The 12,500-nt window shown below is 34.1% G+C and overlaps 1 protein-coding gene across 9 annotated transcripts in view; it reads right to left on the bottom strand.

Moving 5' to 3' along the window:
* LOC106873992 (protocadherin-15-like) overlaps positions 1 to 12,500 on the bottom strand; it is a 717,162-nt gene that overhangs the window by 542,557 nt on the left and 162,105 nt on the right. The window lies entirely within an intron of this gene.

Here is a 12,500-nt window from a genome sequence, read left to right as displayed (position 1 = left end):
TGTGTGAAATATTTTAGTTGAAAGACACTGAAAGGAAAAAATCTCCGACAGCATTTGAACAGAGAAACACAAACGCACATCTCTACATTGCCCGCCCCTCAACCGTCTAGGATATCTCTCCCCCTCCTTATATTGAAATGATTTCTAACAGGAATATGAATTACTATTAGATCGAGAGAACCTATGCTGACCAGAGGATAACTTATCTAGATTATGACCCAAGGAATGATGAATGGCAAACTGCAATACGACGGAAACGAAACCAGAATTTAAAAATATGCGCCTAATTACTGAATATTCTGCATTGGTTTTGTGTGCTATTGAAAATCTGCTATTAAAAATATAGTCGAAAGAGTGAAAAAAAAGTGAAAATGCATTCTGCAGAAGTGTTGGACTTCTACGAGGAGCCTAACAATGACAAGGATAGAATAATGGGTATAAATGCATTAGCTGTTCCTATTATAACCTACAGCTACAATATAATAAACTGAAGCTAAGTGAAGTAAAATGCTAATATAGGAAAACCAATAAAGCTCCCATGTACGCACGGAATCCATCAACTCAAGTGCTTATTTAGATAAAGTATAGCTGACATATAGAGAGGAAGGGTGGATAAGAGAAAAAGAGACCTATTAACGAGAGAGAGAGAGAAAGAGAGAGAAAAGCAGAAATAGCTTGAGGGAAATCTAATCGTGGGTTGTATATATGATGGAACCTTTTAGGATTTTCGGATCAAAAGGAATTTTCAAACGGGTAAGTGGTTTTTAAGCAATTTGATATGATACGACTATATGTCTAGGTTTTATTTTGTGAGTAGTTGAATAAGAATATAGGAGGCGAACGGGGGAAACTGTAGAAAGGGAATCAAATTTTATGAGGAAAAATTAGAAAGCGAGAGAAAGAATAATTGACTAACATTCCACCCATTATATATATATATATATATATATATATATATATATATATCTCAGAAACTGCTTGATTGTGGCTTCAAAGTGTCGGCTTTCGCCGTCAACAGACAGTCTGATGACGGTGAGAAAGCCGCAATTTCGAAATTACCGTTTATTTTGTCCTTGTAAAAGCTAATACACATGGAGTCTACTTAAAAGTACCAGGCAATCTTGTAGTTAAATGTTAAATTGTTTTAATATATAAGTTGAGAAAACAAAACCATATATAATTCTTTGCCAACCCCCCAAAATTGCAATTCATATTCATCGCTCCCATGAAGCTATAAAGTGTTATTCAGGGGCTCATAGCAGAAACAGCAGTAAGCTAATGAAATTCATAATAATTTATTTCTTTGTCATATCTCTATACTCAGCAAACACTTCGTTCTCAAACAACTCGTCATTAGTCTAGCAATGCCTACGCGATATATATATACATATACATATAAAATATATAGTTTTAGGGAAAATAACCAATTTTCAAGAACTCATCGATGAAAAACCACTATCACATATAGAAAAATTAATAATTAAAAGCACAATAAATGAGTATAATATAAAGTAAAGTAAATATCATAAGATAAATATAATATACATATATATATATATATATATATGTCCTGGCCTAACGGCCCTCAATGTCTGTTTTCGTCGATTTTTTTTTTTACTCTATACGTCCACACTCGTGTCGTTTGTTCGTTCGAAGCCCTAACTCTCCATAAATTTTACATTTAAAAAATTTCTGGATGCTGCTGTCTTATGAAGTTTTCCTGTCTTGTCGTTAAAAACACAAAACGGGTCGTAATAAACAGTTGACAACTGAAGAGGAGTTAGACTTCCTTTGGTATTTTGTCCCGTACTTGTCTCTATGTGTTTACGTATTTATCACTCGTTGGTGATATCCTGCACTATGTCTATATCTCTCTCTGTATATGTACACACACAAACACACACATGTATGTATGAATGCATGGTTTGATCATGAGGGTGTTTTCTGTTGGACGACCTGCAAGACCAAAACGCAAAACCTGTGAAATGCCGGATGAACTCGGTAACGTCAAAAGCAGTGAGAGATTCGCTACTCTTGATTTCGTTTGAATCCAATGATGTAGAGTAGTTTTTCGTTTTCGGGAAATGTATACGTTAGTTAGAGAGAGAAAATAGCTCTTCCCAAGGCCATTTATCATTTACCCAAAAGCTGCAACCGCAGGCATCACCTGACTTTAACATCATTACTAAGTATTGTAGACTATAGTTGGCCGGGGACTAAAATGGGAAAATACTCAATTAAGGTTAAGCGAGGTGAGTGGTAATATGCTGCAAGATGCATCTGTCGTTGCTACATCTCTACATATATGTGTATGTCCTTAGAAGGACGGAAACATCACATTCGAGCTGTTTCAAGCGATGGAGGTACCCGACAATGTATTGCTGCTATCATGTATGTATGAAGAATGTGACAGAGAAATAAATCTCTACGAGGTGTTCTACATACTAGAAACGCGACTTTAGTATAATCTAACATATGCATTATATTAAATCGAAAAATACTTCCGATAGAGGGGTTAGCCTTGAAATTGAGAAACAACAACGTAGATGATAAGTCCGTCGCTGTCAGTGAAAAAACCCCCCCAAAAACAAACAATAATAGCAATGGAGCAATGAACTGGTGACTGCAATGAACTTGTTTACAATCTTGTAGAATGCATGAAGGGAACATGACCAATAAATTAGATATGTTCAGTGCAGGGATGCAAATATACTTTGGTGTCAAGTACACTTTGTCGCGTTCGTCTACTAAGTTAACGTGGGTGTGTGTGTGTGTGTAAACATATATACATATGGCAAGTGATTTGAACTACAACCGCCTCATATATATATATATATATATATATATATATATATATATATATATATATATACCCATATGCATATATGTATGTCTGTGTCTAGATTAATGTAAAATAGTTTCTATTATAACTGATAATAAAAACAAACGTTTATATATATACATATATATATACATGCACATGTATACATACATGTATATATATATATATACACATATGCACACACATATGCACAAACATATACGAACACACGCACATTGATATACATATAGAGAGAAATGAGAGGAAGTAAATGCGCGCCAATGGAAAGAGACAAAAAGAAACGGAATTAATATTTATGGAAAGTGGAAGGATGCGAAAGAGTGAGAGAGAGAGAGAGAGAGAGAGAGAGAGAGAGAGAGAGAGAGAGAGTCAGAGAGAAAGAGAGATTGGATTTGGTTTCTGTGAAAGTGAAAAACGAGGCTTTTCGAGAGAGCGTTGGGAATGTCTTTTCGTGGAGAGAAATAAGTTTGTATGATGAATGGTTTATGCCAAGCCAATGCTGATGAAAAATGATTTCAGATCAAAGGCGTTTCACCCGTGGCCATCGGTATTACGTTTCAGAAACAGCATTTCTAAGACAAGATTTCAAGATATCCTTCATAGTTTAAAACATTAAGAGTACTTGGTTTCTATTTCTAGCAGAGTGAACGACAGCAAAGAATGGTTGAATGACAAATGTTCGTAGATGCATTGTCAGTCGCTCGATGAAAATACAGTCTTTTATATTTTACTTGTTTCAGTCATTGAATCGTGACCACGCTGGAGCACAACTTTAAAGGGTTTTGTCAAGAAAATCGATCCTAGTTTTTGAAATTTATTTTATTTTATTTATATCGGGGTCCAATTCTACCGGTATCTTTTGCAGGGATGCAAACTAGCCATTTTCGGTAAGCAAATAGGTTTGGGAAGCAAACAAATAACAAATAAATGTATACACAAACAAGCACACGTGTATATATATATATATATATATATATATATATATATATATATATATATATATATATATATATATATATATAGTTACAGAATGGAGTCGATAATATCCAGGCTATATAAGTTCCATAGCGAGCGGAACCTCAAAAGTGGTAAAATATCCAGGTGAGTTGTATACAACGGGCCATTCTTCAGACCGAGGATATGTTGATTAAATGGAAGTTTACATTGTCGCAAGGAGATATATGTTAACGGTTAGAAGATCCACTCAATTTGATCGTCGCGTCAACCATGACGGAGAAAGTTATCATTGTGATGCCTGCTCAGAGGCCTACGCAAAGATGCAGAAAGTGTACAAAGTGGAGTGTATGAGCCGCACACAAATGTTTGAGTGGTTCAGATGGCCGAACAAATGTCGATATTGACGAACGTTCTGGGAGACCAACAACCAACATCGCATATGTAGGTGCAGCTGTTAAGAGAAATCATTGAATTACCATCCAATGAGTTGTCAGAGGAAGTGAAGATTACTTACGGTTCAGTTCAGTCCATTATCACTGAAGATTTGGGTACGAGACGCGTGTCTGCCAAATTCGTGCGAAAACTGCTTTCAGCTGACGAAAAGGTCGCTCGGGTTTCAGTTGCACAAGATATCCTTGATTACGTCGAGAACGAGGAAAAGATTTTGAAAATCTTTGTAGGCATCTGAGTCGGTATCGCGAAGCATTTGACAAAATGTGATGCAGATTCTCTGTTCAACTTTATCTTCAGGGTCAATACGACTAGCACACGCTACACACTTTCATTCTAAGTACTGCTGTAAACATGGAAGTGAGCTAGAACGTTAAGACTTAGTGCGCATGTACAGCAGAGTATGAAGTCAACCTTTGCCAAGCGGCTTCACTTTGCGTACTGTAGCTTTGTTACTATGTCAACAGCCCGGTACTTATTGATCAGGCGACGTGTGTATATATATACCAAACCCACTCACAAGGCTTTGGTCAGTTCGAGTTTATAGTTGAAATCATTTGCCCGAGGTATCACACAATGGGACTGAACTCAGATCCTGGTTGCTGGAATGCAAACTTCCTACGACACAACCCCGTCTGTGCCTACAAAATGGTAAGGTCGACTTTAGTGAAATTTTCAACTCAACGTATGAACAGACGAAATGATGCTTAGCATTTTGTGCGGTGTTATATATATATATATATATATATATATATATATATATATATATATATATATGTATGTATGTGTGCGTGTGTGTGTGTGTGTGTGTGTGTGTGTGTGTATGTATAACTTCTCAATACTGTGTGTGTTGATCTGTAAGTCCGCGCATGTTCCAGTGTTCACTGATGTGTGTACAACTGCGCATTTGTGCTCTTCACTCTTTTAGTCAATCCGTAACAGAGTATGTATTAGAAAACCAAATAACTGCGGTTCTCAAATGAACACCGTTTTCGTTGTGGCTATATTCTTTCTTTCTTACTTTATTTCTCCTTTTTTTTTTCTTATAGATCTTTCTCTTCCATTGTTGATTTCATCACTCAGCAAGGCAATGGAGTTTGAATGCACCAAAATAAAAAGAAATATTGCGAAAAGAAAGTGCTGGAAACATAAAAACAGGCAGATCACACACACACACACACACACATACACAAACATATTTATGTATGTCTCTGCGCATATGCGTTTTTATGCATACATACGCAGGCGAATAAATGTGTATACATTTTGATCTCTGTTTTCTCACTTTCTCAATCTATGTGCATGTAGACGTATGTAAAATATAAATACTCACCCGTGTCTGTCTGTGTGGTATATATATATATTTATAAGCATACATATACATACATATGTGCATGCATACAAACGTACATACATACGTACTTGCATATGCATACATATATATATTTACACACATACGTACATATATACATACATACAGATATATATACATACATAATACATATATATATATATATATATATCTACATTTGTGTGTATATATGTATGTGTTTACCTATAGATCTATCTATATGTGAAAGCGTACGTTCTTTTACAAGTATTCCTGTAGTGTCGGAGAGAGAGAGAGAGAGAGAGAGAGACAGGCAGACAGAGAGAGTGTATAGGACCGATTTACTTTTGGCCCGTATTTTTTCACTTTATACACATGCAGGTGTGTGTATGTATGTGTGTATATATATATATATATATATATATATATATATATATATATATATATATATATATATATATATATATACACATGAAAGAAAGACACCGTTTTGCGTTTCTTTCGGTGGTGAGTGTATATATATATATATATATATATATATACACACACACTCACCACCGAAAGAAACGCAAAACGGTGTCTTTCTTTCACACTCTCCGACTGTACACATGTGCCAACCTACCTCACGCAACCATCGACATCTGACAGAAACACACCTCTCATGCTCTTTCTAATTTTTCACACCCAGTCTGTCTATCTTTTCCCCCCATCTTCTTCGCTCCGTTTCACTGATGTTGTGTTAGTTTGCTTACAGTTTGCACATCAATGCGTTTTCTACAAATCACTTAGCTTGTCTGTTAGCGTTTTGGATTTTCTGAGTGACTAAGGGTTATTAAACCTGATGTAAACTCGGCAAAATACTACTACTACTACTACTAATAATAATAATATTGATGAAGTACAAAAAATGCACTTTATTCGTAACAATAGAAAACAAGAGGAAAATGATGAGCCACAACAGTAATAACTATAATAAGAATTATTTTGAAAAATGTTGGAAAAAAAAGGCTAAATGTAGACGAAAATATACATGAAAAAGTAATAACTAGAAATAACTAGGAAACACACATACACACATATATGTGTGTGGGCGTGTATGTGTGTATATGTAAGTATATTTAGAAAGTCGAGTTGTTACTGAGCGTGGTTGCTCCAGAGAAGTAGCTTTGTAGTAACGGTTTGATGGAAAACGGTTGGGGGAAAAAAATACAAAAAAAAAAGATTAATGGAAGGAAAAAAGAAGCAACATATTGCTAAGGAGAATGTTGGAAGTAAATGTCTACATTACGTGAGTATATAGAGATTTGGGTATGTGTGTATATGTGTTGTGTAGACACACACACACACACACACACACACACACGTATATATATATATATGTACACATATTTACATTTGCGCGTATACACATGCATGTGTGTATATAAAATGTATATATGAAGCATATACACGCATATACATACATATATACACACACACACACACATATGTATTCATATATTTGTATATACATATATACCCATAAGCATTCATACATATACACGCACATTATATATATATGTATATATATATATATATATATATATATATATATATATACATACACATACTCATATACATTCATTTATATATTCGTACATACATATATACAGACGTCTATTTTCCCCTAAATACGCATCTATATATATATATATATATATATATACATATATATTCATATGAAATAGACTTTGAAGATAATAAAATACAAAAGCTATTTTTTGTATGCCTAACAATAACAAGATATGGTAAGAATAGAATCTGAATGCTAAATGAAAAAAAACGAAACAAACATAACATCATATGAAGGAATCACAAATGAATATATCTCTTAGAGGAAAGATTACATTACAGGAACATATTACCAAATAAAACAAATAAACAACTAGACAACATTGAAAAGAAAACAGAAAAAAAATGTTATTTTGTAAGACGGCTTTCTTTTCAATATATCTAGGTTAAAAATAATGGTGAGGAGCCTTATTTGTTCTTTATTACGTGGAAATAGCAGCTAAGACACTTCAATATGGCTGGTTTGAATTAAGAGGTTAATTTTGGCCGTATAGAATTTACTGTTATTACGTGCGGTTTTTGCAACACAATTGACAATTGTCCTTTGGTTTTCTTTGTATGAGTGTGTGTCTGTGTGTAATGTGTGTAATATATATATATATATATATATATATATATATATATATATATTAAAATTCATGCTACAATATGCACCTGTTTGCTAGAAAGAAAAGTTAAAACTCCCCAAAGCCACACATCATAGAATATGATGTGTTTACTTCACTGGTAATCTAAACAAATAGGTACGCTGAGTAAGTGCTATTATTGGCCGTCCGTTAGGTTTCAAGTTCAAACCTAAGGCTGGAGCTAGGCATCCGTATTAGACTTCCGAGTTAGCAGATATATATTAATTAGAGAAAAAATGACAACAAAAACCAAGGCAAGACGAGTACCCCAAGTCATTTAGAATCTAATTAGCGTAAGGTGAATTTGATAGAGTATACTGCTGACGCACAGAGTGGGGTTCCCTGAGGACATGACCGCTTGATAACTGCCCTGCATACGGCAATACTTTATATATCTATGCTACCCACGATATCGGTAACTGTACGATTAAGACAATGCGCGCGTGTAGATTGCGTAGTATAGCGTTTAACGAACGAGATCAAGGGATGCAAACACCTTAAGGAAACTACAGGAGCGCAATCAAAGAAACGGTTCTTCTGCTACCAAACTTACGTCATAACTAGAATTTCCCCATTAAAATATCGAAGTTACAGTATGGGATATTCATAATTTGGTCATGAGGAAGGCCATTTTTATAAATAAATCATATCCGTTCATCAACGAATGACGTACGCGACGCTAACTGGCAAATGTAATATAAGAAATATTAAGAAAGAGAGAATGGCTTCTAGCACAACTGCATATTTCAGAATTAAACTAAATCTAAATGTTTTACAGTCGAAATATTGAAACATGAAATCAGAATTTAAGCACGTGCTATTTCGATTTTTTCTTCAGGTTTGATTGCTGTGACTTTATAATATATTAGAGCACGTGTGATATATATATATATATATATATATATATATATATATGTATATATACACATAATCGATGTACACAAATGAGTACTCTGTGCGTGCGTGCCTTTGTGTGTGTGTGTGTGTTACAAAACACACACAAATGTGTACATTATATATATATATATATATATATATATATTAATCAAAATCAAGAAGTAGCCAATTGATTATAATGACATGTCTTTTATATAATTAACATCTTGTTTTATTAGTATATAGGAATTGATACTTAAATACATACATTTATATATACTTATACACAACACGTATAAAATATGCTTGCATATACACACACACACACACACATATATATATATATATATATATATATATATATATATATATATATATATATATGAATGAATATATATATGGAAATATATGCATACAGTTACATATGTGTGTGTGTGTGTGTTTGGGAATTTAGTAAAGCGTCATGACGATAGAAGAGGTATCAACTGAGTGGATTGTGAGGAAATGGAAAGTAATAAAGCATCAAATATGGAAAGTGAGAAAACCATGAAGAAATAATGGTAATCAGAATGACATACTGGAATAAATGATTGCAATGCTGTGTCAAAACTAGGAGAGTAGGTGATAGATTATTTATACATATACTCGCACGCACACACACACACACACACACACACACACACATATATATATATATATATATATATATATATATATATATATACACACGCGCTGATACATACATATATATATATATATATATATATATATATATATATATATATATATATACACGCGCTGATACATACATGTATATATATATATATGTACACACGTACATACATATGAGTTCATCTATATACACATATATACATACACACAAATATATACTCACACACACAGTGTATGTATACAGAAAGATTGGGTATAGTAGAGATTGACAAAGAGGGAAAGAGAGATGGTGAAGTGAATATGAGATTCTGTCGCCTGCCAATGAAGACAGATTTGAGATAAATGTTAAAAGTGACAATACAAACAGCGCGCAAGATTCATTTATCTATTTTCTTATTATCAATATTTTTCTTCATTTTCTTTTCGTAAAATGAACAATTGCTTAAAACGTATTGTATTATTTGGTTTTTGATAACAACATCAGCAATATTAACTGCAACAGGAGTAAAAGCACAAGAACACCATAAAAAAAAAAATAACATATCCAAGAGCAATAATAGCTATGACAATAGAAGCGTCGACTAACTTCACAAAAATTTCCATTTGAAAAATGAGATAGAAATCTGTGTAATTTATTCAGCGTAAAGTAGACATTGGTATTCAGGTTAGTAAAATATGCTGACAGTTATTTTGTTTTCATTAACGCATTGTTTTCTATAAGTATTTTTGTCTGTAATTTACAATGTTTTGTAATTATAAGGAAGTTCGCATATTCTTCTTAAAATTACTATTTGTAAAATAAATAACAAAGATGATAAAGCAATTATACTTTAGACGTTCTCTTTCCATTAGCCTCTGTTTCAATCATTGAGTGACGTGAGATTTCTATTGAGCATGGTTGCAATCCTCGCCACGAACCTGCTTACAGAGTAGCATATATATATATATATATATATATATATATATATATAAGGACTTGCAGAGCCTTTTTTAAACCAGGTTTTCACAGGTTTGCCATGCCTCCTGCAAAGAACGTTTCGATTTCCACTCGGAAGAGCATCTATTGTCTGTTCATAGTCATGCATGACATGTGGCCGAGCATCCATTTCTGCCTGTTGGTGAGATTAATCAGTAAGTTACTCTACCGAGGTCCTTTCTAGAAACTATTCATTCCTGAAGTTTTGCACCAAAAAATTATCTGAAGTCTCAAATATACTGCTATGAGTCAAGGTCACCATGATGGTAAATGTTTCGAATTTCATGACTTCATTGGTAAAGGAGTTTCACGATACAGGTTCCAGGTTCTTGAAGACAGATAGAGGTTTACTATTTCCCTTCTAATCAGTTTTCGAGTTTTCATCGCGAGTGCTATTTCTTTGGCAGTAATAGAACTGGTGACGCAAAGCGATCGAATCAATACCCTTCAGAGTCTGCCTCCCCAGTGTTACTGAGACTGGTTGTAATGTCTTCTATTACTCTTTCTACAAGGTGTGTTTCTAAGAGCTCTTTGAAGTCCTCGATGTAAGCGGAACATTTGTAATCATGCACATCCATCTGTTTATTTCAGCTCCATTTTGGAGCACAAAGATGGTGTTAAGACAACGGCCAACATCATTGAAGATATACGTAAGTATCTGACACTTGATTGCTTTTCCTCGTTTACTGAATCTCTACCAGCCTTTGTGCTGGTACATTCCGCACCAGTTCTGTCCATTACCTCACTTGATTATCGATTCTGAAGCCATAAACACATTCCTTTATGTTCGGATCCGATTGATAGAGCACACATGCTACCACACATTTGTTATTGCTTCACCTTCCTCCTCTTTTCAGGACATCGAAGGTCGCTTTTCTTTTTAAAACACATAGGCACAACACCTATATCCATCCTTTTTCTGTGGTTGCAATCGTCGGGTTGGTAAGTATTTCCTTCTGAAACAGGCCTTAAAGATGCTTTCTTTGCCTTGCTTTGAACCAGATGTTGAGAGGTAAAACACCGCGTAATAATGTTACTCTTCTTCTGAATGTTTTTTTTTCTTTTTTCTGTGTATTTAAATCACTTTCCATTTCCTGTTAGTCGTCTATATTTATGTTTGAGCAGCTGAGAGTTTAATTTGTTTAATGCTTCAAACTATTTCGGAACTATTTTTCGTTTGCCACGAATTGTATATTTATTTACGTTTTGGAAGCTATTACTGCCGCAACTACTATAGTGAACAGTAGTTACTGCTAATTCTGAGGAAGACATAATACAAATAGCTGTTTATATATTTTTTGGCAAAAACCTAAGTATATATAAAAACGAAGCTTTAGCCACCCCAGGTAATGGGTTGTATCTCCAAACAATCCGAATGCCTTGCATTAGTAAAACTGGAAGAAAATCTATTTTCTTCCATAATATGATACGGCTAGATATCATTTTTCTGCGGAATTCTTACATACACCTCATTCGTTTGTACATAGAATAACAAGAGTAAAACTAAGCCCTTTCTTCTATATTATTTCTACTATAATTTCTATTACAAGCACAAGGCCTGACATTTTAGAGGAGCGAGCCAATTATATCAACCCCTGTGCTCAAATGGACGAAAGGTAAAGTCGACTCGGCGTTTGAACTCGAACGTAAAATCAGAAGTAATGTCGCTGAATATTTTATCCGACGCGTTAACGACTGTACCAGCTCGCCGCCTGAATAACTATAGATCTTTCTGAATTTGGCTCAAAGCTTGATATTGATTACAACAGCAGCAGATCTTGATTGGTTCTTAATTTATCGACCCTGAAAGGATGCAAGATAAATTCGACTTCGGCAGCATTTGAACTTAGAACGTAAAGAGCCGGAAGAAATGCCGCAAAGCATTTCGTTCGGAAGGGTAACGATTTTGCAAGCTCGCCACCCTTATGATGATAATAATAATAATAATAATAACAATAGTAAAGATGATGATAATAATAATGATTTCTTTTAATAATAATAAGAAGAAGAATGATAATAATAATAAACACTGATATTGATCTCAGGGGGTTCAATGCGTTCTGGTGAGTAACAGGACGAAATAGAAGAATCATGAACAATTGTATTGGGAAGGTTACAGGGGCGACATCATAATCAGAAGAATATCGATAGAATAACTGA

Source organism: Octopus bimaculoides, chromosome 19 (assembly GCF_046866305.1).
Source record: "Octopus bimaculoides isolate indiv1 chromosome 19, ASM4686630v1, whole genome shotgun sequence".
NCBI lineage: Eukaryota > Metazoa > Mollusca > Cephalopoda > Octopoda > Octopodidae > Octopus > Octopus bimaculoides.
Note: the sequence above shows the minus strand (reverse complement) of the source record. Positions and strands in the feature narration are given on the sequence as shown.